Raw genomic sequence first — 27,484 nt, 5'->3', positions numbered from 1 at the left:
ATTACCCAGGCTCAGGTAGTTCTTCATGGCAATGTGAGAACAGGCTAATACACATTGTATGCTAACAAACAATGCATTGTTCATGATCTGGTTTATCATCCAATCTAGTTTTTGGTTATTGTGAATAAAGCTTCAGTAAACACTGATCTTTTAGCCGACACGTGTTCTCATTTCTGCTGAAATAGGATAAGTATATATTTTTCTTTATTGAAAACTTTCCAAAAGTCATTCAAAGTAGTTGCATCATTTACATTCCCACCAGCAACTCACACAGCATACAGTAAACATTTTTTGAACTTAATTAAATTACTTTTGCACAAACTATATTACAGTTTTGGACATAATGTAGTTTCCTTGTTTGGATTTTGCTAAAATCGACTTACCTGTCTACACGATGTTCTTGGAAATTTAAACAATAAGATTTTGCAAAGAGCAGGCTAGTTACCACATCCAACATTGGCTATATTATATAAAACAAATGCTCAATTTAAAAAAGCATATTTCTACTGTTTGATAATTGAATTAAAATGAATTAACATGTACCTATATACAAAAATGATACATTTTCATCCTCTATTTATTTATATTTAATACTCCATCTTCTCCAAGATGGTATTTTGAGATTGTTTTTTTCCTAGAATTATTTTTCAGTTCCTTTTTCTTTCTCATTTAATTGGTCAATAATTTCTCTCATTTCTACCACCTACATAGGCTTCTTTTCTTTTTCCCCAAGAGACCCTGATTTAGTTTGGGCCCTTATTATATTACCTGGATTATTGCAATAGCCTTTGAACAAATTACTGTCTCTAGCTTTGAAATTATTATCCACATTTTGCCCACCATCTTCTTATCTTTTTAAAATCCAAATCTAATTTTAGTTCTGGTGAAATGTTCTCTTTTTTTTTTTTTTTCCAGAGTTTTATTTGCTCTCTTCCCTGTGATCTTATTGCATTTGTACATCACTTTATTATTACTTATCTTTAGAAAATTGTCTTTGCATTTTCAGTTTCTAACTGTGAACTCCCCAAGAAGGCGGAGGCTCTTGCTAATTTGCGTATTAGCTCAACTTATTACTGATTCCTGCACAAAGGAGATGCTCAAAATATTTGTTGAATTGATCCCTTCTATTAATGAAGATATTAATATCTTAAGAGAATTTAGGATATTTAAAATGTTCTTCAAATCAATATTTAAACTTCAAAATTTCTAATGCTGAGTAAAAGTTTTCCCTATAAATGATGTGGTTGGACATTATACTGAGACTCTTTCTGTCTCCATTTCTATAGAGTTTCCTAAAGGCTGAGAGCAAAACAAAGAGAGCAAGAACTTGCAACTTCCGTGAGGCTAAACTCCCTGTACAGACCTAAAATAGGAGAGGCCCAAAACTGAAGTTTTGACCATTAGCTTCTCACCCACCTTATGGGTACAAAAGAGTTAAGTCTGAAGATGCCAGGGAGTTAGGGAAAGAATTGGTTTGTTGACAGTTATCTGGAGGAGGAAGATATGATGCTCCGCCTCACTCAGGCCCAGTGAGAGGACTGGAGAAAATGACTGGAGAGAGTTGGCTGAGATGACTTCTGACTCCAGCAGAGAAGTTTATAATAGCTGTACTCCCAACAAGTCCTTGCTTTTCTGGAGCAAAAAACCTAAGCAGAGAGATTGGTGTGTGATCTTTATTCATGGGACTCTGTCCAAGGGGCTATCTGCCAGAGGCAAAATCTGACCTGAGAGGCAGAGGGAGATTATAAATCATCAGCTGAAAAAGAGGCACTGTCCTGCCGTAAAGCTGCTGTTGGAGGGGTTGAGTCAAACCCAGCTGCATAATCTCTGGAGCCCAATGAAAAATGAAAATGCAGGGTCTCTTGATCAAAAATTATTTAAAAAATGCCAAGAGGCAACAACAGAGCATTAAACCAAGCCCGGGACCCCTCTAGGCCTGTGGTCCCAAGATTCTACATGGGGCTCACACCCACGAAGTTGGCCCTGACCTGGTTGTGCAGTCACACAGCTCACAAAAGTCCTCAAAAATGACCACAAGAGAAATGGGCAGATTTGAACTACTGCCACAGTGCCGCCCAACTCGCCAGATGAATGTCAGATTGCAGAGGTATTAGTGAAAGAAAACACCGCCTGCTCTTTACTTCTTCCCTCTTCTTTTCCTGAACCCTCAAGTCAGAAGCAGCCTGGTGGGAAGAAGAGTAGAAACTTTTTGGGGACATGGACCAGGACATGTGTAACCACCTCACCACTTCTCCCCACTGCAGACTTCCAGAGGGAAGCAGGCAAAATAAAGGGAAGAAGTTTAACTTTAGGTGAAGTTAGCAATTTAATTTATTACACATAGATAGGTGAATTAATTATTGAAATGAAACAATTTAGGGGGAAAAGGTAACTAGAAAACCTTTCTTCTTTTAATTTCTGAGAAATTATGGGACTTGCCCAAGATTTTTTTCAAGGTGGTGATGAAGAAGATGCTGAGATAGTGGATTTGCAGGGCTGTGATGGGAAAGAGTAAAGTACCTAAATGTGTCCAAAAGAGTTCTTCTCATTCACTGTAAGGATACAACTATTTTTATTTATATACTCAAATCTCTCTGGGTAAACACACACATATCTACACACAAACATTCATGCTCACATACATGAATTGATGTTGAAATACACTTACATGAACCTAAAAAAGTATTTGAGGTAAAGAAGTTGAACTTTTGACTTAATTGATGTAATCTGAATTACATCAATTGTAAGCCACAGCAAAAATATTGTTGATGAAAGAAACCAAAAACAGAATGTGTGCTTTAAATTTTTTTCTTGTTCTACTTACATTTGAGAAACTCTAGGAATATAAACCTGGCACATGGGGGTGGGGGCATAACTCTAGACAAAGTTAGAAATGCAGATAAGGTATTTTGGCCAAGTCTTTTAATTTTGGAGGTTATGGTTAAATCATCTGCAATGTACAGTCAAGAAATGTGCTTTTACTGCCCTCAAGTGGTTTTAAATTGTCACTGCAACATTTCTGACGACTTCAAAGTGAATGTTTCAAAACCCTAAGTAGTCTTCACATTTTCCAGACTATCTGACAAGGGAATCTGAAATAATAATATTTTATTCTGAAATAGTTTCTAAATAAGCAAATGATGAAATGAGTCAGGTAGATTTATGTCGCTGTGTTGAAATATATGCACTCAATACAGATTTGTAAAATTGTTTCTCTTTTCTTTTTAAAAATGTATCTGTAGCTTATATATGAACTCTTAGCTGGTCAGGGTTTGGGTAGGAAGAGAGTATGAGAGTTACTTCATCTTCTAAATTAAGCAGTTGAAAATAGTTGATTTTTTTATAAATATTCGGAGGGTGTAAGTTTCAACATCTTTGTAAGTGCTGTTTGTCTTCTTCGCTTTCTGTCTCACAGGAGAACACCTGAGTAGACCAGAAAGCTTGCTGGGCCAGCGCTGCGTGCTGGCTCTTTGCTAGATAAGGTGTCTGACTGGTCCACCATGTTGTTGCTTTGGCCCCTCCTTGTTGCTTTCCGATGCTACCAACCCCTTGTGATATGGTTTGGCTGGGTCTCCACCCAAATCTCACTTTGAATTGTAACAAAGCCCACGTGTCAAAGGTGGTATCAGATGGAGATAATTGAATCATGAGGACAGTTTCACTCATACTGTTCTCGTGGTAGTGAATAAGTCTCATGAAATCTGATGGTTTTATAAATGGGGGATTTCCTGCACAAGCTCTTTCGCCTGCCGCTATGTAAGGCGTCCCTTTGCTTCTCCTTTGCCTTCCGCCATGATTGTGAGGCTCCCCAGCCATGCTGAACTGTCAGTCCATTGAAGCTCTTTCCTTTATAAATTACCCAGCCTCGAGTGTGTCTTTATGAGCAGTGTGAGGACAAACTAATACACCTTGAGTCTCAGTCATGCTCTCCTCCACCAGCCCCTAGTTTAAGAGATTACTTGGTCTTGAGTTTCTGCTCTTGGCACATTTATTCCTCAACATTGTGAGCCATTCCAGGCCTGCTGGTTCTTGGATCTCATCAGCCTTCTTCAGCACCCCCAGGGAAGCATAAAAACATGTCTATACACCTTCACATCAAAAGATAGCCCATGTTGGTGCAAGGTATCTATCCTGAGCTTTCCTTTTGCTGAAACCTCCTACTGTTCACATGTTCGCTGATCAGAGTCGCCTGGAAGTCTTGTCAACACACGTTTCTGGGCCTATCCCCAGAGTTTCTGATTCAGTAGCTCTGGGTGAGTTCCAATAACTTGATGTTCTAGTAGGTTGCCAGATGACGATGCTACTGGTTCTGGGACTTTTTAAGAACCACTGGCCTAAACCAATACTTCCCCCAATTGTTCACATCGAGTTACATACAAAATATAATAAAATGGCTCATATTTTCGGACCACAGTTGACCATGAGTAACTGAAACAATAAAAAATGAAACAAGGAATAAGGGGGGACTACTGTAGATGGTTCAAATTTTACTCATCTGTAGAAACAAATATAGAGTAACGAGTTTCTCTTTCATAAACAACCATGTGCACATTTTTGAGTGCACTTAAGTTTGTTCAAACAAGTTGGGTAAATACCTAGGAATTTGAATGCTGATTGTAGAGTAAGAAATATATATGTGTTTTGTATATACATATAACACATCTTTCTCCATGTATTTAAGTCTTCTTTATCTCATTTATTGATGTTTTGTCATTTCCTACATGTATTTTCTATATATATTAGATTAGATTTATATCTATGTAGTTGAGCTACTGTAAATGGTATTGATTATTTTTCTAATTTCAAAATTTAGTTGTTTATTGCTGGTATATAGGAAATCAACTGACTTTCAACCATCTATCCTGTGACCCTTCTATATACACTTATCAGTTACGGGAATCTATTGTCATTTCAATGATATTTTAAAATAGAAAATTACATCATTTGTGAATACAGACAGTTTTATCTCTCGCTTTCTGACTAGTGTCCTTATAAGAAGAGGAAACTCAAACACACAGAGATACCAAGGATGTACACAGACAGAGGAAAAAAATCACATGAGGACACAGCAAGAAGGTGGCCATCTGCGAGTCATGGCGACAGGCCTAAGAAAAAGAAAAACTTGAAGGCACCTTGATCCTGGTCTTCTAACCTCCAGAGCAAAATAAAATTCCCTTATTTAAACCACCCAGTCTATGGTACTTCGTTATGGCAGCCCTAGCTAACAAATATAGAACTCTTAACATTTTGATCATAGGTATTTTACATTTTCGGTCTGAAATTCAAACATCTGTGTTACATTTGAGTCTGGGTCTTATCCTTGCTTTGTCTCTTCAGACTCTGTGTGTGTGAGTTGTGTGCACACATGTGTACACACGTGTTTTGCCTTTTTGTACATTTTGCAGTTTCTGCTGAAAGTCAAACATGTTGCATGGGGTAATTATAACTGAGCTGAATTGTGCTTTACTGTCAGGAGTTACATTAATCTGACTGGAATCTAGGCTGTGTTTAATCAGAGCTGTAGCTATGGGTGCCAGAGGCTTCATGTTCTTCTAGTCTCCTTGCTTTTGTCTTCTCTCTGGACTTCAGGATTCCCTAAGTACTCCTCCTCACAGAGTCTGCATCTTGCAGCTCTTTCCAATGTAATCCACTGTTACTATATTGCAGTCCTGCCAGTGTGGTGGTAAAATGTCGGTGAGGGGATGCCTTCTATATACTTAGGACGAAATCTCACTCTTTTAGTCAGCCTGTGTCCGTGGGCTGTGACTTTCACAAGCATTTCTCCTGTTGTATAGTTTTTGTACTCTCTTAGTTGCAGCAGAAACACTAGAGGGAACTAAAGTGGGAGGAATGCTCTTTTCCAGTTTGGATAAGGCTCAGGTAAAGTCCTTTTCTCTGCAAAGTAGTCCATTATGGAGGAGGCTGTGAGTATATTTTACATTGACTAGTTTTTCTTTCCCCTGCTAGTGCCGCAAGGGAAACTTTCATGAATATTTACCATGAGAACCTGGAGGGGTTCCCAGAGGTAAAAAAAATTCATGAAATTGTTGAAACCTCTCTAAGATTGTGACCTCTAGGAGGTTTTTGCTCTCAAATAATCCATACTCAATCTCTAGGAATTTGTTAAAATTAATACTTTAGTTTTTCTGCCAGCTTATCATGCTAATGGCTTCTGCTCCAGATAAGTTGCTCCACTGTGACTCTCTGGATTCACGTATGTATTATTTTTCTACTGCCACTATAGCAAATTACTACAAACTTGGTGTCTTAAAACAACACAAATATATTATCTTAAAGTTCTGAAACTCAGAAGTCTGAAATCGTTTACACCAGGCTAAAATCAATTAGTCAGCACGGCTTTGTTCCTTCTGGGTGCTCTAGGGGAGAATTCATTTTCTTGTGTTTTCCATGCATTAATATAAGGCCAAGGACTTTTCAAACTGCTGTCACAATAGTTCTCTTCTGCTGCCCTCTTCCAAATGTGAAGACCCTTATAATTATATTGGATCCAACTAATAATGCAGGATAATCTCCCTCTTTAAATACCAGTTGATTAGCAACCATAGTTCCATCTACTACCTTAATTCCTCCTTTCTTTGTCATGTAGCATATTCATAGAATCCAAGGATTATGACTTGGATTTCTCTTCAGCCATTATTTTGCCTCCTACTGCCTGTCCAGATTTCAGTGGCCGGTTGCTCTGCAACTTTAATTCTTTGATAGGTCTAAGAATAGTTGCTGATTCTTAGTTTGTTCAACTTTTTGTTATTTAAGGATAGGAGTGATGACTTCTAAGCTTTTTTTTTTTTTCTTTTTTTGAGACGGAGTGTCACTGTGTCATCCATGCTGGAGTACAGTGGCATGATCTCGGCTCTCCGCAATTTCCACCTTCCGGGTTCAAGCAATTCTTCTGCCTCAGCCTCCCAAGTAGCTGGGACTACCACCATGCCTGGCTAATTTTTGTATTTTTAGTAGAGATGGGGTTTCACCATGCTGGCCAGGCTGGTCTTGAACTCCTGACCTCAGGTGATATGCCCACCTGGCTTCCCAAAATGCTAGGATTACAGGCATGAGCCACCACGCCTGCTCGACTTCTAAGCTTTTTAGATGGTGGGGCTAACACCAGGAGTAATAAGCACCTTTTCCTACAAAATCCAGAGTTCTTAAATAGCAGTGACTGAAACTCTCATCTTTTTGTCTCCGGCATTAGATGCACAAGTTTTGAGTGAGAGGATGTAGAAGGAAGGTAATCGCTCCATTAAAAACACTTTACTTTAGATTTGAAGAACTTAGAGCAAAAGGTGGAATATAATAGATTGACATTTCACAGAGGTGTCTAAGTAGTCCTTTGAAAATAAATGAGGACAATTGCAGTAGATACAAAGAAGACTGTCACTGGATTATGATTTGAAAGTCGTGCCCCGTGTCTGGTGAAGTTTCTCTTTAAAGAACATTTTGGGCTTCATCAAAACCAAACCAAATCTAGTCAATCCTATTTCAATTAATTCGATTAGTCATGAATTAAAAAAAAAAAAAATAACAGCTAGAACACATTATGCTAGGGCTACTAAAATACACATGTACATCACTTAAACTATTTTCTTTCCATCATCAAAGAGTATGCTTAAATACAACTCCAAAGCCAAGGGTTTAATCCTAATCTTTTAGAATTTCTTTTAAAGTTTTGAAAATTACCTGCATATTATGATTTCCTAGATATTGTTGAGGAAATGTAAATGATGGGGAGGACAACTGCAAAATGACATGCAAGTGTCCTGGAGGACTCCACATGACTTTATCCCAATATATGTATGCATTATTAATCACCAGAATCCACAATTTTGTGATCATAATGTTAAGACTGTTTTTGAATCTTTTGGACAAAGATTGATGTGCATTTTTTATTTCCCTCTAACAAAAAGTCTCAAAGTCTCCTCTCTCTTGTCTTTTTACGGTATAACCAGAGTAGAATGTGGACTTAGGAAATATGATAAGTTGTGTACCATCTGGTTCTTTACCATAGACTATTTCCCATGGTATTATATCGGAGGGCAGAAACTGGCAGCCTCAGATAAAGTTTGTTCTGTAGATACATTTTTTGGGGGTCATATATTTTATTAGAAAAAATTAAATTAGTTTCTAACATTTAAAAATCAAAAGATTTTCAATTTTAAAAATCTACGTTTTTGGCTTTTTTAGCTGGGAACATATTTCCACCCATCAACAGAAGACTGATCTTAAGAGAAATTTCTGTTTTGGGGAGGGGTGCAGAATGGCAGACTTCTTTATTTTGGCAAAATTCCTACCATACTGTATTGTATTACACCCAATATATGAATGAATTTTTCCTATAGACATTTGAGTTTGCACTCCCTGACTTTCCTCTGCTACTTCAGTTACTGGCTCATATCACTGACATTTAAGAATCTCTTTATAATGGCCTAGAGAATAAAGTTGCATAGGATGCCTATCCATGGAAATTCCGATGTTCATACAGAGCTAAATCTGTTCATCAGTGTTTGTAATAATTGCTATGCTTTAAAATTTGTAAACCATCGTTGAAAGGAAGACTTGCAGCCAGATGATATCTGACTCATTCTTGTAGTATGATTAATTGTGCTATAAAAAGTATTTTTTAATCTAGTCAGGATTCTTTAGGCTCAAGAAACAAAGAATATTCAAGCCCAGATGAATTTAAAACTAAAAGCTGAGTGTTATGGTTGGAATCTAGGAGAACTTTAAGAAACTGGTAGCGGGACTAGCAGGATTAAAATATAGGCAGGGGCTGACTGGGTACTCTGGGCTCTCTCACTAAGTGTCTCTGTTTCTTTGTTGTTATTATTATTATTTTTACAATGTCTCTTCTTTTTTACTCACCCATCTTTCAATTACTTTTTGCCTCCTAATTTTAACCTTCACAATGCCACACGATGTTGATCCCAGCCTATAACTTTTTTTGGCCACAATTTACTGATTTTTAGAGGACTCTGGCCTAGCTCATCTTTTGCAACCAGCCACAGGAATTGTAAGACAACATGCAGATTCTGGATTGGTAGCCTTTAGATAAAAGCATTCCTTGTCCAATCAGGCACAGCCAATGTGTTAATACCATCAAAATCACCATCATGTCATCTCTTATCATTACTGTTAATATCATTGCTAACACTTCTTAGATGCTTACTATGTACCAGACAATCTCCTAAACACTCTAGACTTGATTCATTTAATCCCAATGACAATGTATGAGGCAGACACTCTTTTGACCGTATTTTATGAATGAGGACATTGAGCATGGTTTTGGTGTTCAGCAGGGACTTGAAGGCAAGGGCAGCTTCCCTTATTGCTAGCTGTGGGTAGGACAAGCAATAATAGATGTGTCTAGAAGAAACGATTTTCCCTTTGGGCTTGCAAAATAGGAGGTTCGCAGAGCATTACAGGGTAATCCCTTCATTGAGAAATTACTAAAACTGGTTTGCAATTTGCTTTGTTTGCACAATTGTGCATCTTTCTAAATGTATTACAGGCTGGTACAGTCAGCACTCACAACAGGACAAATCTAGGGTCAGACTTCAAATATTTAGAGCTTTTTCACTCCCATTCCCCTTTCTGTGCTCCCAGATTCCACGAACCCTTTCTTTCCACTCTCTTCCTCTTTAGTCAGTCTGTGCTGTTGCTAGCTTCTCATGGGTGAATTCTTTAGTTCTTTCCCTTGAAGACTCAATCTCACCCACAAGTTTCGACCACATTGTGAACACAGGACTTGGCAAGGTCAAGCAGTGACCAGATTTGGGGAATACTTGAGATTAAATGTTTGCTACTCAACCTGAAACACCAGGTAGTCACAGATTTTGTCCAGACTTGGTGCTTAAAGGCCAGTTGCAGACCCTGTGGTAAATTTCAGGAATAAAGGTAAGACCTCAGTTGAGAACCAGCAGCCAAATACAAGTCAAAGTGCAGCATGATGAGAGATGCAGAAATATCGAAGCAATTCAAGAAGGAGAAATTAAGTAGTGGGAGGTAAGTTAAAAGTCAGAGAGAGCTTTGGAGCGAGTGAGCACGTCGGGATAAACTTTGTCAACCTAGAGGATGTTGCTTTGGCGATCTCATAACCATGTGCCCTTGGGGTGCTATGAATCTGTACACACCACAGGTGGAGGCTGAAAGACAGCTATGTGCTCATTGAACTACTGAAAGCCACATACCCCAGATTTTCTTCCCCCAGGGGTCTCAATGGAACACCGTTCCTTCTCTGTTCCCCTCCTTCCCTTCGTCCTTCCCTCTCTCCCTCCCTTCCTATAACTGTCCTTTTCAGTCTGTTTCAGGTCCCAGGTACTTTTCAGGTGCTAGGGATCTAGTAGTGAATAACACCCTACCCTCCAGGAATTCACATACCAGAAGTAAAGAGAGACCATAAACAAAATGTCCTACTACGGGAATTTCTATTTGCCAAGATTTCCCCGATGTATTTTTTGGATGTCAAGCTAAGCCTGACCAAGAAACCCCCATTAAAACAAAAGTTACAGCTCCAGCCTCTGTGTGGCTAGTGGATAAGCCTCAAGGCAGCTCACAGCTCCCTCATGAAAGACTTGTTTGCCTCATGGTTTTTTATGGATGAATCATGCTTCCTGCCAGACCCCTGAGATTTTTTTCTTTTTTTTAACTTTTGTCTCAATGTTCTTTTCTTTTACCTCTTTTCTTTTTATCCTAACTCACCTTCAGAAAATAAAAAGATACAAGTCATGTATACCTTAAATGTATGTAAAACTTAAATTTAAATAAATGTACCATCTCTCAGGGATATGGTCATTTTACTTCTTAGTTTGAAAAGTTGAATGAAAGTATTTTTTCCCTATTAGAAACATTTTAAAAGTAAGGATCTAAATGAAGTAACTACTAAGAATAAAGCCTGTCCAAATATACACCTTTTTTAATTATGTGGAAGGCTAGACTTGATTCAGTGTTTTCTTCGGTTTTAACCAGAAACAAAAAGTACCTCATGCCTTTCAAAAATGCTCAAAGGTAACAAGGAATTACGCTGCCTCATCCTAATACTCTCCAGCTTAAATTTCTTAATTACAGTTGTTTGCCAGCAGTTCTTTATTAGTATAGAGTCAGCTTCCAACAAAGGAGGAATCATTAGTGCAGCAAGATAGCTAGCCTCTCCCAGAGGAAACAGACAGCTGAAGTCCAGGACCCATTCTCACTAAAGGGACACTGCATGGGTAGGAAAATGGTTGAAAGTAAACTTAGGTAGCTGAAGAGCCATGTCTGCCATGGCCTAGTGTTGAAGTTAGAGCAGAGCATACCTATTTATTCTGACAATTTAAGACCTCATTAACTAGATACTGCTAAGGGCAAATTAATCGTGTTGAAAGAGAAACACCCATCAATACATTTATTAAGTGTACTTCTATTATTAGAATCTTTATATTTTATATTCTGGATAGGGTGGAGACAGAGAACTTGCTCTATAAATGATTAGTAAAGTGTTTCTTGTGTATTTGAGTCAGACTAAAAAGTGTCCAAATATGTGCTAATGGTAGCCCAGTCTCTAAAAATAAACTATGTGCCTGCTGCTTACAATGCTGGCTTCTTTGAGAGCCTATGTTACATGGTTTTTCCATGCCCAGAAAAAAAGAGGTGCGGCTCTTTCTGCAAACACATTTGAAAATCTATCTGATGATTTTTGTAGGGCCCAGAAAGCACCTAAACATGACTCACATATTACTAGCTTCAGAGCAACTGAAGCAATTGTAGTGATTGTTTTTTAACTCCCCACAGATGTTGGAAAATTACAAGGCTTATGCTTCATAAAAATATCACTCTACCTACACCCGGCTTCTGCCTTTATTTTAATGAATGAGATTGTGTAAAATTTTGGAATTCTGTGTGTTTGAATTCCATAGGCAGTGATTAAGATTAACTAATTGATCGTGCAAAGCTTCAGAAAATTGAAACCAACTTGCTATATTTCATGGGCTTCTATCAAAACAAAATAAGAATTTATTTGGCCTTTTTTTCTTTTCCTTTTCTGCTTTTATTGCCTCTTCTTTCTCCTTGTATTTTATCAGAAGACAAATATTTTGGGGGCTTGAGGAGAAGAGAACAGGGCAAATTTTTCCATGTTCTAACATTTTCTTATAGAATCTGACTCTGCGAAGAAAGAAGAAGTGATTCAGCTAACCTCCCTCAGGTTTTCTTTCCGAAATTTTATGCATGAGAAACTGATGCTCAGAAAGATGTTCACTGGTTATTCCCAGACCCAGAAAGCGAAGTCTGTTTTATTTATTTGAGCCATGTAACTTCGACCAAAATTTTTCATTGAGTATAACCAAAACTAACTTCAGATGAGTTAAATCCAAAAGGAATTGTCAAAGTTTATTGTATACTCACAGAATTTCCAGAAAAGCTGGAATGTTAGACTAAGAAAATGAGCAGGAACCAAGAAAGGCTGAGTACCAGGAACACGGCCAAAATTATTCCTCAGGAAACACTGGGATGGGCATTATGACCACACTGCAGAATACCAGATATTGCCCTTACCAACCCCAGACATTGTCCGTCATTAGTGCTGTCACCAGCACTGTTCAGACTCTGGAACTCTTGTCTCTTCTACTTGCACTGGGACAAAAATCTCCTTTGTCCCTCTATCTTTGCATCACTTGCTCCAGAGTGGATTTCCTGGCAGGTTATATGCTTTTATCCTAGGTACTGCAAAATCTGCAAAAGCAAGTGTCCGTCATTTCTTACTTTTGTGGACACTGAAAGTAATGGATAATTCCTTACCCCATTCCTTGCCCAAGAAAGGAAGGGAGTGTATGTGACAGGCAGGCAACACCACCAGTGATATCAGCCTAACATATCATGTTTATATTATTCAGTTAGAAAAGGAAAAAATGGCCACTTTTAAACAACATTTATATAATAAACAGTTAAAGAAAAGGAAGAAGCTGTGCAACCCAAAGAATGTATAAGAAAGAGCCCCTCTGCTACATCTAAACCAAACCTGTTACTACTTAGCCATGTTACTTGAGCAGGACCCTTCACCTCTCTGCTCCTGTTTCACTGCCTTAAAAATGAGGGGTTGGACAAAGTGATCTTAAGGTCCCTTCTTTTTGTGATATTGTCTAACTAAAACATGAGAGTATCAAAGGGAGAGACTAGGTGGTTTAGTCTGTGGCTTTGCCAATCAGATCTCAATTGGAAGAAATAATCATGAGGTTGAAAGCAGGTTTGTGCAAACAGACAAGAAAGAAAACCAAGGTTTTTTTTTTTTTTTTTTTTAATTGTATCATTTGTGCTCTGATCCAGAAAGGGAAATGAATGTTTTTTTTTTTTGGAAATGGAGTCTCACAATTCTCCTGCTTCAGCCTCCCAAGTAGCTGGGACTATCGGTGTATGCTCCCACACCTGGCTAATTTTTTTGTATTTTAGTAGAAATGGGGTTTCACCGTGTTGCCCAGGCTGGTCTTGAACTCCTGATCTCAGGCAATCTGCCCACCTCGGCCTCCCAAAGTGCTAGGATTACAGGCGTAAGCCACTGCACCCGGCCAAGGGAAAGATTTTTAAAATTCAACTCAAGGGGCAAAATATTTGTCACCAACTAGAAAGTAGAATATCATATGAGAAAAAATCTCTCTCACCTTCGTGCATATGCTGGAAAGGCAACTGGAGTAGCCATCTGGATTCATTCATAAAAATTTGCTCTGTTAAAGCAAAGTGGATACAAGAGCACTTGGTAAGTCAGGACTGTATTGATTCTGCATCATTAAGGTTACTCCTGTTGTCATTTTCATTGAAATCATAGGCATCATCTGGCAGGTTTTGATTTTTTTTTTTTTAAATTAAGAGATAGGGTTTTGTTGTGTCAACCAGACTGGAGTGCAGTGGCATGACCATAGGTCACTGCAGCCTCAAACTCCTGAAACAATTCTCCTACTTCAGCCTCCTGAATAGCTAGCATTACAGGCGTGCACCACCACACCTGGCAATATTTTTTCATTTAACATTTTATAGATACAAGGTCTTGCTGTGTTGTCTAGGCTGGTCTCAAACTCCTGACCTCAAATGATCCTTTCACTTTTGCCCAAAGTGCTGGGATTACAGGGGTGAGTCACCATGCCTGGTCTGGCACTGGCAGGCTTCGGTTTCTAATGCCTAACTTGCCAGTTACTTCCTCTAATCTAATTTTTTTCAAACCCAAGAAGCTCTGAAGATGTGACAAAATAATTTTTTGAAAAATTTTCTTTATAAACACACACACACGTATAAAAAATAGGCTGGTTATGACATAGCATGGTATTGAAGGGGTTCTTTTTATTTTTCTCAGATCTTAAGTTTATTCATCTTTTATTTTTCACCGTAGAAATCCTATGACTCATAAAAGCACAGGGCCAGGAGTCCTGTGACTCTATATTTTCATAGAGGCAACATGATTTGGAAGACCAGACTTAATAATTTTACTCTGTCTCAAATTTTGAATAGTATTTCCTTTAAAAGGCATCTTATCATCAAAAGCAAAGTGAGAAAAATGAAGTCCGCATTCAGTGACAATGCTTGCCACTCAACCCTTTAGAAAGATAACCAACCACATAGTTACTGAGGGGTCCTTCATTATTAGGGAGTAAAGGGAATAACTTTCATATCTCTATAGTATATATGGACATGACGTCTGGATAATATGGCGTTTTGTAAGTAAATCTTTGGATAATGTTCTTTTAATTTTCTGAAAACAACTCTCAACCTTATTATTAAAACATATTTCACCTGACTCTATTTTCCCCAAATATAAAATTTACTAACAGGAGCAATCAGTCAATACATACTAGGTCTTACTCATTAGTATATTAATATCAATTTCACAACACTGCATAAACAAATCAGCTTCATAGATGAAAATTCTAAAATATTCTGGTATAAATTAGTAAATGTATGCAGGGAATGATTTATTTACATATTAACATTAAAACATTTGAAAAGATTACACATCAACTTGAAGTACAAACACCACAGATCATCTTACATTTTATCTTGTGCCTTCACAGGCTAAATGTTCTTAACGAAAAATGACAAGAAAAAAGTGTGAATAGTCAGCAGTGTTAATGCTAATTTTTGAGGTAAAGGAGGCAACTAGCTTCAAATAATATTTGAGTGAAAATGACTATTTCCTCAATCATTAGTCATAGGGAAAGGGGAATGAGAACACTAAAAAGAATTATTTAAATAGCAGTTTATATTAAAATATTTTAATGAAAAATTCATTAAACATTTAAAACCAAAGAAGTAAAGCAATTGGAGCCTAAGCTCTAGGCAACTAAAATTTGGTCAAAGTATTTCATATACCTGTCAATTTGCAGATAAAAGTTGTAGCTTCTTTTTCAACTTTTTTTTTTTTTTTTGTATTCATCTTTGGCATTTAAAGTAGATTAGCTAGTCACTGGGTGTGGACATCTGTGCCTTGAGCTTTTCTCCTGGAAATCAATATTTATTTAATAAATCTTTTTTTCTTTAAAGGCAAATTATCATCTGTTTTTTCAGGGTGGTCCCGGTACTTTCCAGTTATAAAATAAAATCGACTGAGATTCAAGAAGTTCACTTGGCTTGAGGTTAAAAAATAAATTTTGATTCTTTTGAATTGAAACTTGATTAGTCAGAACCTCTAATCATTTCCCCCCCAAAAAACATGGGGTTATTTTATTTTAGAAAGTGATGACTACTGAATCTATGAGTCACCCCAAGGCAAGTCTTAATATGAATCTTTAATTCTTTATATTAAAGCTCAAAGGGCCGGCCACGGTGGCTCACGCCTTTGGGCACTTTGGGAGCTGAGGCGGGTGGATCACTTAAGGTCAGGAGTTCAGGACCAGCCTGGCTAACATAGTGAAACCCCGTCTCTACTAAAAATACAAAAATTAGCCAGGCATAGTGGTACGTGCCTGTAATCCCAGCTATAGGGAGGCTGAGGCAGGAGAATCACTTGAACCTGGGAGGTACAGGTTGCAGTGAGCCAAGATTGCACCACTGCACTCCAGCCTGGGTGACAGAGCAAAAAAAAAAAAAAAAAACCTCAAAGAGATGTTCTGTTCTGTTCTGAGATCCCCAGTCTCCACTCTACACATAATATTGCATATTTCAAACCAAGATTAAGAAGGTGAATGAACTCAGCATTGGCAGAAAAAATCCCTTGACCTTTGCAAAATCAAGCCAGTTCATTTTGAGCCAAGATGAAGAATATATTTCTGTTCTGATTCATTAAGCCAGGTTTTTTCAATTATTTTTAAAAATACCCCTTTAATTAATTAGAAAAGCATAAAATTAAATTTTAAAGTATTTTGTTTTAGGCAACCAATTCATCTTTAGAAATGCATAAGAGAACATAAAGATTGTCATCCTTCATTTTATGGAGGAAAGTGATAATAATCATTTACCAAGTCATCAACACTACAAAATAAAGCCCTGGAGAAAAGGTCAGCATTTAGATAGTCTTTGCATCTGGGGTAAGTTTAGAAAACTAAAAAAGCCACGTTAAAACAAAAAGAAAGAAAAAAAATTTAAAAACCAAAAACAGACCAGATGTTAACTGCTGAATGTCAATGGCAACAAGAGAAAACAACACATGTGGATTTAATGTTCTTTCTGCAGACAGAATCTCAGAAAAACATATTCTCTAAGAGATCAGACCAATTCTGTTTGAATGTAAACCACTGCCTAACACACCCTACCACATTCCTATGCCTGGAGAAACAGGAAGGATGAAGATGAATAGGCCTAACATGGGTCCAAACTTCAATAAGAGTCAGAAAATTGCCAGTGAATGAAATAAGTAAAAGCTCACACTTCATGGATATAACTCACTATTACCATCACACCACATTTTCATCTGCCTGGAGAAAAACCAACTAGGTATTGTATGATCTAGATATCAATTATTGGGATAGTCATGAAAAATATTAGTCTTGCTTTCATGTAATTTGCAGAGAATCACACAGTTGGAACATTAAAAATGGGTTCAGGCCCAGCACGGTGGCTCACACCTGTAATCCCAACACCTTGGGAGGCCGAGGTGGGCAGATCATGAGGTCAGGAGATCAAGACCATCCTGCCTAACATGGTGCAACCAAATCTCTACTAAAAAAAAAAATACAAAAAATTAACCAGGTGTGGTGGCAAGTGCCTGTAGTCCCAGCTACTTGGGAGGCTGAGGCAGGAGAATTGCTCGAACCCAAGAGGTGGAGGTTGCAGTGAGCCGAGATCATGCCACTGCACTCCAGCCTGGGTGACAGAGTGAGACTCCATCTTAAAAAAAGAAAATGGGTTCAATATTAACTATGTTTATTTTCCGTCTCTGAGTCTCTGCAAACCTGTTCCCTCTTATGTGATCCCTGCCTTAAATAGGGTCATCCAAAACCAACCAAATACTAAAACCCTTTCAGAAGGTACAAAAGGAAAAGCCCAGAATAGATTTCTGAAGCTGAGACTCTTCATTATATATTATTTCTGCCTCATAACTCTATGATGCTGAATTGAAATTCTCTGCCCCTTTTGCTCAACCATATTCCAATAACTAATAAGTTGAGTCACAGGGTAATGATATAATAAACAAGAGTGGAAACACAGAGCTCCTTTCTAGGAAGATTTCACAGTCTAATGCACGAAGACAGGAAGGTAATTCACTATGACAATACAGTATGAGTGAGTGCTGAGAAACAAGAATGCACAAGAAACTGAAAGCAGAGAGATGTGCACTTAACCCAGACTTGAGGGGGTACGACGGGGTCACAGAAGTCTTCCTTAAAGATGTGACCATTTTGCTGAATCTTGAAGAACTAGTGCAAGCAAGCCATGTAAAGAAATAAAGGAAAAGGCATTCTGGGAGAAGGAATGGCCCAAGCAAGAGCTTGTAGGCCCAAGAAAGAGCTTGTAGGCCCAAGAAAGCCTGAGAAGTTCCAGGACCTACAAGTTGTTGCAAGAAAAGAGGAACTTTTGTTTTCTTCATGAATGTGTCTCTAGTGCCTTAAAAAGTGCTGGGCACAAAATAGGTTCAAGGCCATGAATGCTTTGGATAAATGAACCCAACTATTAATTAACATTGTTGGCTTTTGAATGGAGAGGCAATGTTAGAAGGGCAGAGGCAGATGGACAGAGATTATTCAGGAGGCTTTGGCTCTAGTGTAATGTGATGGAGGATTACACAAGAACAGTGGAGGCAGACATAGAGTAAAGCGGGAGAAGTGGAGGTATGTTTTGGAAGTATAGCAGAAAATACTTTGCATTTAGGAGAATGAAGGGATTGAGGACTATTCCATGGCTGAAGGTATCCAGGGAGTTGTGCTTTATTCAAATCTAACAGTGGGAGTGAGGATGGAGATAAATCAAAATAAGCAACAGTCATGGAGCATTAGCATTTAAGTGTAAATTGCTTCACCGATGTCAGTATTTCTTCTAATCTTACTATAATTTTGTATCATAAGGCAACTATGTCAATATTTAGCTTGACTCTTTTAGCAAGTTTTTAAAAAATTATTAATGACAATAATTGTATTCCTTAGTGGCTTAGCAGATGGTTTCTACTTTCTCCCTTTTATATGTTTGAATTGTCTGAACATTTCACATTGATCATGTAATTACAAGTTGGTCACATTCACCACACTTTATGCAATACATACATCTCTGAAACTCTTGCATAATAAATACTTTCAAAATCCAAGACTTATTTCATTAGAGCAGAGTTGGCATTTCTGTCTGACACTTATAGAGGTGCCACTGTGGGCAACAGTGCAAACACAATTATAATTCACTATCATTTTCAAATTAACGGTACTTTAAAATTTATAAATACAGACTTTTAAGTTATTTTGTAGTAATGAAAATTTATGCAAGTCAAATACACATAAAAGGCAACTACACTGCACTTTCACAGGAAAAAAAATGTATTTGCTTTTTGCACAATTATATGAATAGAAAATACCCTCATATCTTTGATTTATGATTTTTATTTGCACAGTTTAGACTCTGTTCAGGCAAGGATGCCCTATCGAGGCATGGTAAGCCACCTATTGACTGATAACAAGTTGTAGGTGAATCACATAAGAGAAAAATAAAGCCCCAAATCTCCTTGATACATCAAAATTCAAAGGGAGGTAAATATGTAAAACTATTATGTATTAATAATAATTCAAAATAAAATATTTTTAAAAGGGAGAGTGTTATAGTTATCTATCTAAATTTCCATATATTAAGTAACAAATTATGACTACTTTTCTATAATCTTCTTTAAACAATACACGGATTTTAAGTGTTCTTATTATCTCTGTAGTTTCTATCTCATCCAGTCTCTGAGAAACTGAAAAAATGGAGAGTCTTTAACTGAAAGACGCTGGAGTCACCTCAGTGGCCATTTGAAGACCCACTGTATCTTCTGTGTCTAGAAAAGAAACCCTGGGTGATCTGCTCTTTGTACACCTTAGTTGTATATGGGATGAGGGAGGTGAGAGATGGTTTGAACATTTTCATTTAGCTGCACTGGATATAACTGAAGAAATGAAAAAAAAAAAAAAAGATGCTGAATGCAACAAGAGGAACAGACATCCAGAAGTGATGCACCACATGACTGACCACTACCCGACCTGACACATCACACACCACACACACAATAGCTGGTTTCCACTTCTACTTCCTCCTTTAACAGAACACAGAAGTCTTTCTTTCTTATCCTGGTTCACAATCATCAAAGTATTTTTTGGCTCTTTTCACTGGTAAAAAGTATCTATAATCTCTCTGATAAACTAAGAGCACTTTCTTCTTCAAACAGAATGTTACTGATGTGGGGAGCATCTTGAGAAAATGCATGCTCTACTTTCTAAAGTAGCCTTGTGACTGGTCTCAAGACAGAAACACTTAAATAGAATCCTATGAAGAGCCACCATCCTCCACACACGTATCTTTTCATGAAATGTGGGAAGTGGGAGGCAGGAGAAGGTTTCAGAAACATTTTTGTGAGATGGTTGATGGAATGGAGTTTAAGTACACAGAAACCTAGACAGACATATAAATATATACTTGTTTACCCAGGTTGAAATTCTGAACCTTCTGAAGTCTGCCATTCATGAGAAGGTATTTAATTATTCATAGACTGGTTACAAAATTTGTACTTATTTTCCAGGAAATGTAAGTAGAAAAAGACATGGCTCTGGTGTTAAATAAAACCCTATCTATGCAGAAGACATTTGATTCATTGTTCAAAACAAATTCATGCCTCCAAAAATATGAGTCCTGTTTAAAGTGCCAAAGCTGGTCAGAGGCTGGCTTACATGCTGCATAATTGCTTTTTTCTTCTACCCTGCTTGGATGTAGTCTGATAAACAACACTGCGTGTCCATGGGCGTTAACTATATTATTAATCATCATTTAGAAAATGTACATATTTGTGTACATTTATTTCCATAAGAAATTTCATTTTCCCATTCATCTTCCTACATTTGTTAAAACACTAAAATTTTAATATAATATGAAAAATATACATTAAAAATATTAGATTGGGGCTTTTGGTGCTTTCCCTCTGCTTACAATTAGTGCTTTAAAAAGAATAAATACTCATAATTACACATTTCTAGCTTTTCTGAAATGCTTGTCATTATTTTCATGCCACAAATGACTTATAGCTTAAGTGAATAAAGTCCATTAAAGAGTTGAGACTGATCAAAAGCAGGAGATTTGAGTATCCAGAGGTTGTTTTCAACTTCACAAATGCCATACACTTGTTCTTTAAACCCCAAACTCTTTAAATTTCTTGCTATAGAATACAAAAAAAATAGAAATATTCAATAATTGGCCTCCTGATTAAATAAAAATAGTGCTTCTCCAAAGAAACATAACAAGAATTTTAACATAAATTTTCTCATAATCCCTCAGCTTCTCTAATAATGTATTACCAAAAATAAAATTTCAGGGAAGCCTTTATGACTACATTGTTTAAACCAATTCAACGTAGCATATGGTCTCAACACAAAAGTATAGGAAATACAAGTGTTAATAAGATATTGTGTTATATGACAGGTTGCAAATGCTTATGCAATACCCACTGGATAACAGTCAACTAACTTTAAGATATCAGATTTGTTTTAAATGAAAAGAAACTTAGCCTAAAGTCATTTATGCTAACCTAGATGCAGCCACAGAAAATCAGCAAGTGAGAGATAAAGGAATGTTTGGTACAAATAAGGATAATTACCTGCAAATTAAGAAGTAATCAGTTTTCAACACGAAGAGCCAAAGGACTACTCTTGTATTACTATCTCCACCATTCTTTCCCAGAATCCTAACCCCAAAACTACAGACCAAAAGTCTGTGGGAAATTGTTAATTTAATGAGACAATAAATTATTTCAAAATTATAATGACAGTACTCTACCTCTCTGAAGGAAGATGTAAAAGGACATTTTCTGTTACTGCTGAGATAATAATCATGTTTGAAGTCTATTGACTTCAAAGGATTTCTGCTAGGTGCTTAGCTAGCACCTACCACCAGAATTCCCAAGTAGACCAGGAAGGGCTTAAATATAAAGTATTTGATTGTTTTCTCATGTTAAGGCTACAATAGCAAGAAATAAAGTATGTTTTTTTGAATAAATCAAGCAACTGAAAGTATTTCAGGTGTTTAAGAAGTCATCAGAATTCATCTGTGTGACGGGCACCCAGTTTTACTCTTCTAATCAAGATGCTGTTGATTTTCAAGAAGCTAATGTAAAATACAGCATAATTTCAAGCAACTTTTAAGGTGCGTGCTTCTATCTTAAATATCTAGATAAATGGTGTATCAGATATACTTTTAGCTGCAACCAAGGAAAGCTCTAACAATGGGGTTAAATTATAAGGAAATTTCTATTTTACTTAACAATAAGTCTAAAAATGTGTTCAGTATCACAATAGTATAATCAAATTCTTTGATTACCATAACCTTTGGACTTGACCACTTTGATGTGTTACCTTTTCACTTCCATGCTGCTCATTACTTCATGGTCCCAAAAGGGCTGTTGAAGCTCCAGGAATCACATCCAGCAGCAAGGCAGGAAGATGAGGCAAAGAATGTCATTAAGCTTCTCTCCTCTTATGCTACTCTCTTTAATTAAAAAAGCAAAGGCTTTTCCAGAAATCCTCAGAAACTCCCTCTTAAATTTCATTGGTCAAGACTGTATCATATGGTCACTTTTAGTAGTAACATGGTTGGAAATAATATATTTGGCCTTTTCAGCTTTTATAGAGGAAAGTGGAAAGGGGCAAAGGTGTTGTTAATGGCTTTTATGTTAACCAGTCACCAAGGTCTGCTAAATTAGAATAAAGTAAACGCCAATAGCCTGATAATAGGGGTTCACTAATTGAAATAAGAAATAAGGAGCTCCAGTTGCACAATCGGTTAGCACGCAGTACTTGTATAAAACAAAGAATAAACAAGTCTTTTCTATATAGGATGGAGGGGTTAAAAAAAAGCTTTAGCTTTCCTCTAGCTCCTTTGATCCCTTTTATGTCCTGTTACCACTGGGTTTGAACCAGTCTCCCTCAAATTAGTATTTCATTTTATTTTGTTTTATTCTATTTTATTTTATATATATATTTTTTGAGACAGAGTCTCACTCTGACGTCTAGGCTGGAGTGCAGTGCGCAATCCCAGCTCACTGCAATCTCTGCCTCGTGGGTTTCAAGCGATTCTCCTGCCTCAGCCTCCCGAGTGACTGGGATTACAGATGTGCGCCACCGCGCCTGGCTAAATTTCTTATTTTTAGTAGAGACGGAGTTTCACCATGTTGGCCAGGCTGGTCTCAAACCCCTGACCTCAAGTGATCAACAGCCTCCACCTCCCAAAGTGCTGGGATTACAGGCACGAGTCACTATGCCCAGCCTAATAAGTATTTTAAATACTACCTTTTTAGCGTAGTTTATATAGTCATAATAGATTATACCTCAGAATAATTATTTTATACTAAACAGCAATGTGAATGAGCAAAATACAAATATATAAAACAGCATAAATGAATCTCACATTCTTGAGTAGGAAAGAAAGACACAAATGAGTATATGTTATAATTTCATTTACATAAAGTTCAAAGGCAGGAAAAATTAATGTGTGGTAATAAAAGTCAGACAGCAGCTTTTCTTGTGGGGACAGAGTGTGACTGGAAGAGGATATGAGGGAGGCTTCTAAGATATAGTATTATGCTGTCTCTGGATACGGGTCCTGGGTTTTTTTTTGTTTTGTTAAGATCCGTTAAGCTATACATCAATGGTCTGTGCATATGTATCTGTGCAGATACAATATTTCAGTATAATTTACTCAAAACAAACAAAAGTGTAATAACAAAACCATTTGCTTTGATTCGTTATGGCTGGGTACTACTAAAATAATAAGATTTGGAAATTTTAATATTCAGGTATTCAGGGACCTATCTCCATATGTTGCCTGTATGAGATGAAAGCTAGTTATCTCTCAAATCTGATGGGCTGATTTCATGTCAGTTGATTGTTCAAGATAAATTATTTGGATGAAATAAAAATCAATAAATACACACACATACTTTCACATGTATATGGATGTCTGTTTAGGAATTGTTAAAGTTCTGCTCTAAATGTTTTTCGTTCCCACGGAATATTCACAGAAAACATGATCCAGTTGAGGTTGCACGTTTTAAACTTTACCTCCAAGAGGTCTGCAAACATATTTTCTTGTATAAATTTCTGTACATAGTAGTAGTATCTTCTACAGAAGGAATAGTGTTTTCTGCCAAGTTGAATTAAGTGCACAGAGCATGACTTTTCAGTGAACACTGTAACTATTGTATTACATGGTGAAAACACTGCTACTTATATTTTCACTGCAAAAATACAGTAGTCTTCAAATATATTCATGACTTACATAGAAAAGGGCTAGAATTCAGTAGCCCTAGCCAGTGTTATTTATACCATGTTATGCAAAATAGTGATTAATTTAAATCTCCAGACAAATGTGCCTATTTATATGTAGACACAAACTAGCAAGGAAAAATATATATTATAAGACGTATGATAGCAAGGAAGCAAGTCTTCTAAAAACTGGGTCTGATTCTGTAATCCACACAGAATATTGTTTGAATTAACAATTTATCCAGGAAGGAAAACTAAGAGTTACATTCTAGTTTCGAAAGATAGAAAAAAGTCTTAGGAATCATGGGGGAGAAGAAAATGACGAGATGTGAAAATACAGTGGGTTACAGCGTATTCTGTAAAAGACAATGTGGTAAAAGATAAATAAGTAGATTTATAATTTGTTCCTATGAACCTTCTCTACTTGCCACTTACTAAAAGTCATGTTTTAATTAACTGGACAGGGATCCTTTTCTTCTCAGCATAGCCCCAAATATGTCCTTGGCATATTTAAAACTGCATAAAATAAGCAATAATGCCCTGACAATTCTGGCTTCAAAAACTGGCCATTTTATGCCCAGGCAGTTTTCCTAAAATGAAGGGCCAGCACTCTCAAGGCAGGCTTTTGACTCCTGTACCAAACTATAATTCACTTCTAACCTATAAACCCAGATAGAGAGTGGTGGAATGAAGGAGAGCTTTCTAATATTATATAAATCTATGAAATAGAGGGTCTTTGGTAGGAGCAAATACACATCATAAAATTACGTCCTCTACCTTTAGCAGCTGGAAAACATTACACACGACCACAATTCAGTGGTGCCCTTTTAATTGCACATGCTTGAACAAAATACCACATTATAATTATATTTGGCATTTCAAAGAGTCAAGAGTTCAAAACTGGAATGTGTTAGAGTGAGAAAAATTATAACCAAATATCCCATATCAGGATGCAGCTTTTTGGAGAAGCACAGTAATTCAGTTTCAGTATTTCATAAAAAGTGGTTTATTTCACTTTGCAATTTTCCATTTGTTTTATTAGAAAATATCATTCATACAAAACAGTGTATAAATGCATATATTGACTTAAATAATTTTAGTAAATGATGCAACTATATGTCCACTGCTGAGGTTAAGAAATAGAGACTGGCCAGTTTTTTCCAAATCCTCTATACATCTTCCCAATTATATCACCTTCCCACCCTACACCCAGAGGTTTTCATCATTTTGACATTTATAATAATCATCCCACATTCTTTTGGCTTTAAATGATTTTACCACTTATGGATATATTTCTCCTATTTTGTAACCTTATGAATATGAACTCCTACACTATAATGTCTATGTCTTACTTATTTCATTCAATATGAGATTCACCCGGCGAAGCTCACATGTAACTGTCTGTAACTAGTCTACAGTGTATTTTCCATTCTACCATTGTCGGACATTTTCATTATTTCCTATAATATGTTATTAGTTTTTATACATTTATTCCAGGAGTGAAATCCTTAGACCGTACATTATGAGCATATTCAAACTTCCTATGAAATGTTGATCTATTTTTAAAGTGTTTGGGCCAATTTGTACATCATATCACTAATATTCAGAAGTTCCTTTTGCTCCACATATATGCAACCATGATAGTGTCAGATTTAGTTTTTCACCTAAAACTTGGGTGAGACATGGTAACTCTTGTGGTTTTAACTTTATTTTTTAATGTGAGTGAAGTTAGGCATCTTCTCATGTTCCATAGTTTGAATGTAAGTGAGTAGAGTACAATGAGATATTTTTTTTTTTTTTTTTTTTTTTTTGTTGAGACAGAGTCTCCCTTTGTCACCCAGACTGGAGTGCAGTGGCCGGATCTCAGCTCACTGCAAGCTCCGCCTCCCGGGTTCACGCCATTCTCCTGCCTCAGCCTCCCGAGTAGCTGGGACTACAGGCGCCCGCCACCTCGCCCGGCTAGGTTTTTGTATTTTTTAGTAGAGACGGGCAATGAGATATTTTGAGAGAGAGAGAGACCACATTCACGTAACTTGTATTACAGTATATCATATAATTATTCTATTTTATTATTATAGTTGTGAACATATTACCCTGCCTACTTTGTAAATTAAACTTTATCAAAAGTATGTATTTATAGGAAAAAAACATAGTGTGTATACACAGACACACACAGACACACACACACACACACACACGGTTTAGCAACATCCTCAGTTTCAGTCATCCACTAGGGATCTTGGAACATATCCCCTGAAGATAAGGGGGAGACCACTGTATTGAGAATTTTGTGTTTCTTTTGAATTGTTAAACATGTTAGTCTTTGTCTTGCTTTTTAGTTTTGGAGACTTCTTTTTTGGAAAGCTTTTAAGTATAAAATCAGCTTCTTTAATAGACAGAGGACTAGTTGAGTTGCCTATTTATCTTGAAATTCTCTGTTATTATCCTTTTGATATCTTTGGATTTTGTAACAAAATTCCCTCTCCTTTTCCTTGTATTGGTAATTTACATCCTCTTTTTTTTTTTCTTTGTTAATCATTGTAGAGATTTATTAAGTTTATAGGTCTTTTTTTTTTTTTAAAAGCACAATTTAAAAAATTTGTTTATTGTTTTCTGTTTTCAATTTTATCCATTTCTGTTCTTATCTGTATTACAAGATGCATTGCTTAATGACAGGGATCTGCTCTGAGAAATGCATTGTTAGGCAATTTTGTTGTACAAACATCAGAGTGTATTTACACAAACCTAGATGGTATGACTTCCTACACATCTAATATAGCACTAGGCTATATGGTATGCCTATTGCTGCTAGGCTACAAACCTATACAGTATGTTGCTGTACTGAATACTGCAGTCAACTGTAACAGAACAGCACTTGTGTATCTATGTTTAGATGCACAGATATAGTAAAGTTCATGCAATGCACTGAGACCTACATTGTCAACTAGGTGATAGGAATTTTTCTGCTCCATTATAATCTTTTGGGACTACTGTCCTACATGCAATCTGTCATTGACCAAAATATTGTTATGTGACACATAACTGTATTTTCTTCTGCTTGCTTATTTTACTGTTGTTTTTATAGTTTCTTATACTGGAAATCGAGATTACAGAGACTTTCCTCCTTTTATAATGTATGTATTTACTGTTGCACATCTTCCCTTTGTGCATTGCTTTAACTAAATTTGGCTTAATTTGTTATGTTGCGTTTTCATTCAAAATATTTTCTAATTTCTCTTGAAACATTTTCTTTGACTCGTATATCATTATAATCATAATTCCATTATGGTCAGAGAACATACTTTGTATGATTTCAATTATGTTTGTTAATGTGTGACTATGAGTCAGAATATCATCTATCTTGATGAATATTCCATGTGTCCTTCAAAATAATGTGTATTTTGCTGTCTTTGGGTAGAATTCTATAAAATTCAAGTAGATAAAGTTGGTTGATGGTATTGTTTTGTTCTTCTATATCCTTGCTGACTCTGTTAACTAGTCCTTTCTATTACCGAGAAAGAAATGTTGACTGTCCAACTATATTTTCTGATATGTCTATTTTTTCTTTCAATGCTGTAGGTTTTTGCTTTGTG

The 27,484-nt window shown here is 36.7% G+C and overlaps 1 long non-coding RNA gene across 1 annotated transcript in view; it reads right to left on the bottom strand.

The window, feature by feature from the left end:
* Positions 1 to 12,628, bottom strand: part of LOC140713539 (uncharacterized) — a 183,396-nt gene extending 170,768 nt beyond the window's left edge. Inside the window, exon 1 of the long non-coding RNA XR_012095652.1 lies at positions 12,394 to 12,628. This is a non-coding gene — a long non-coding RNA (uncharacterized lncRNA). The remainder of the gene's footprint in view (positions 1 to 12,393) is intronic.
* Between the last annotated feature and the right edge of the window lie 14,856 nt (positions 12,629 to 27,484).

The sequence above is a fragment of the Chlorocebus sabaeus genome, chromosome 15 (assembly GCF_047675955.1).
Source record: "Chlorocebus sabaeus isolate Y175 chromosome 15, mChlSab1.0.hap1, whole genome shotgun sequence".
NCBI classification, from domain to species: Eukaryota; Metazoa; Chordata; class Mammalia; order Primates; family Cercopithecidae; genus Chlorocebus; species Chlorocebus sabaeus.
This window is presented reverse-complemented; position numbering and strand designations above follow the sequence as displayed.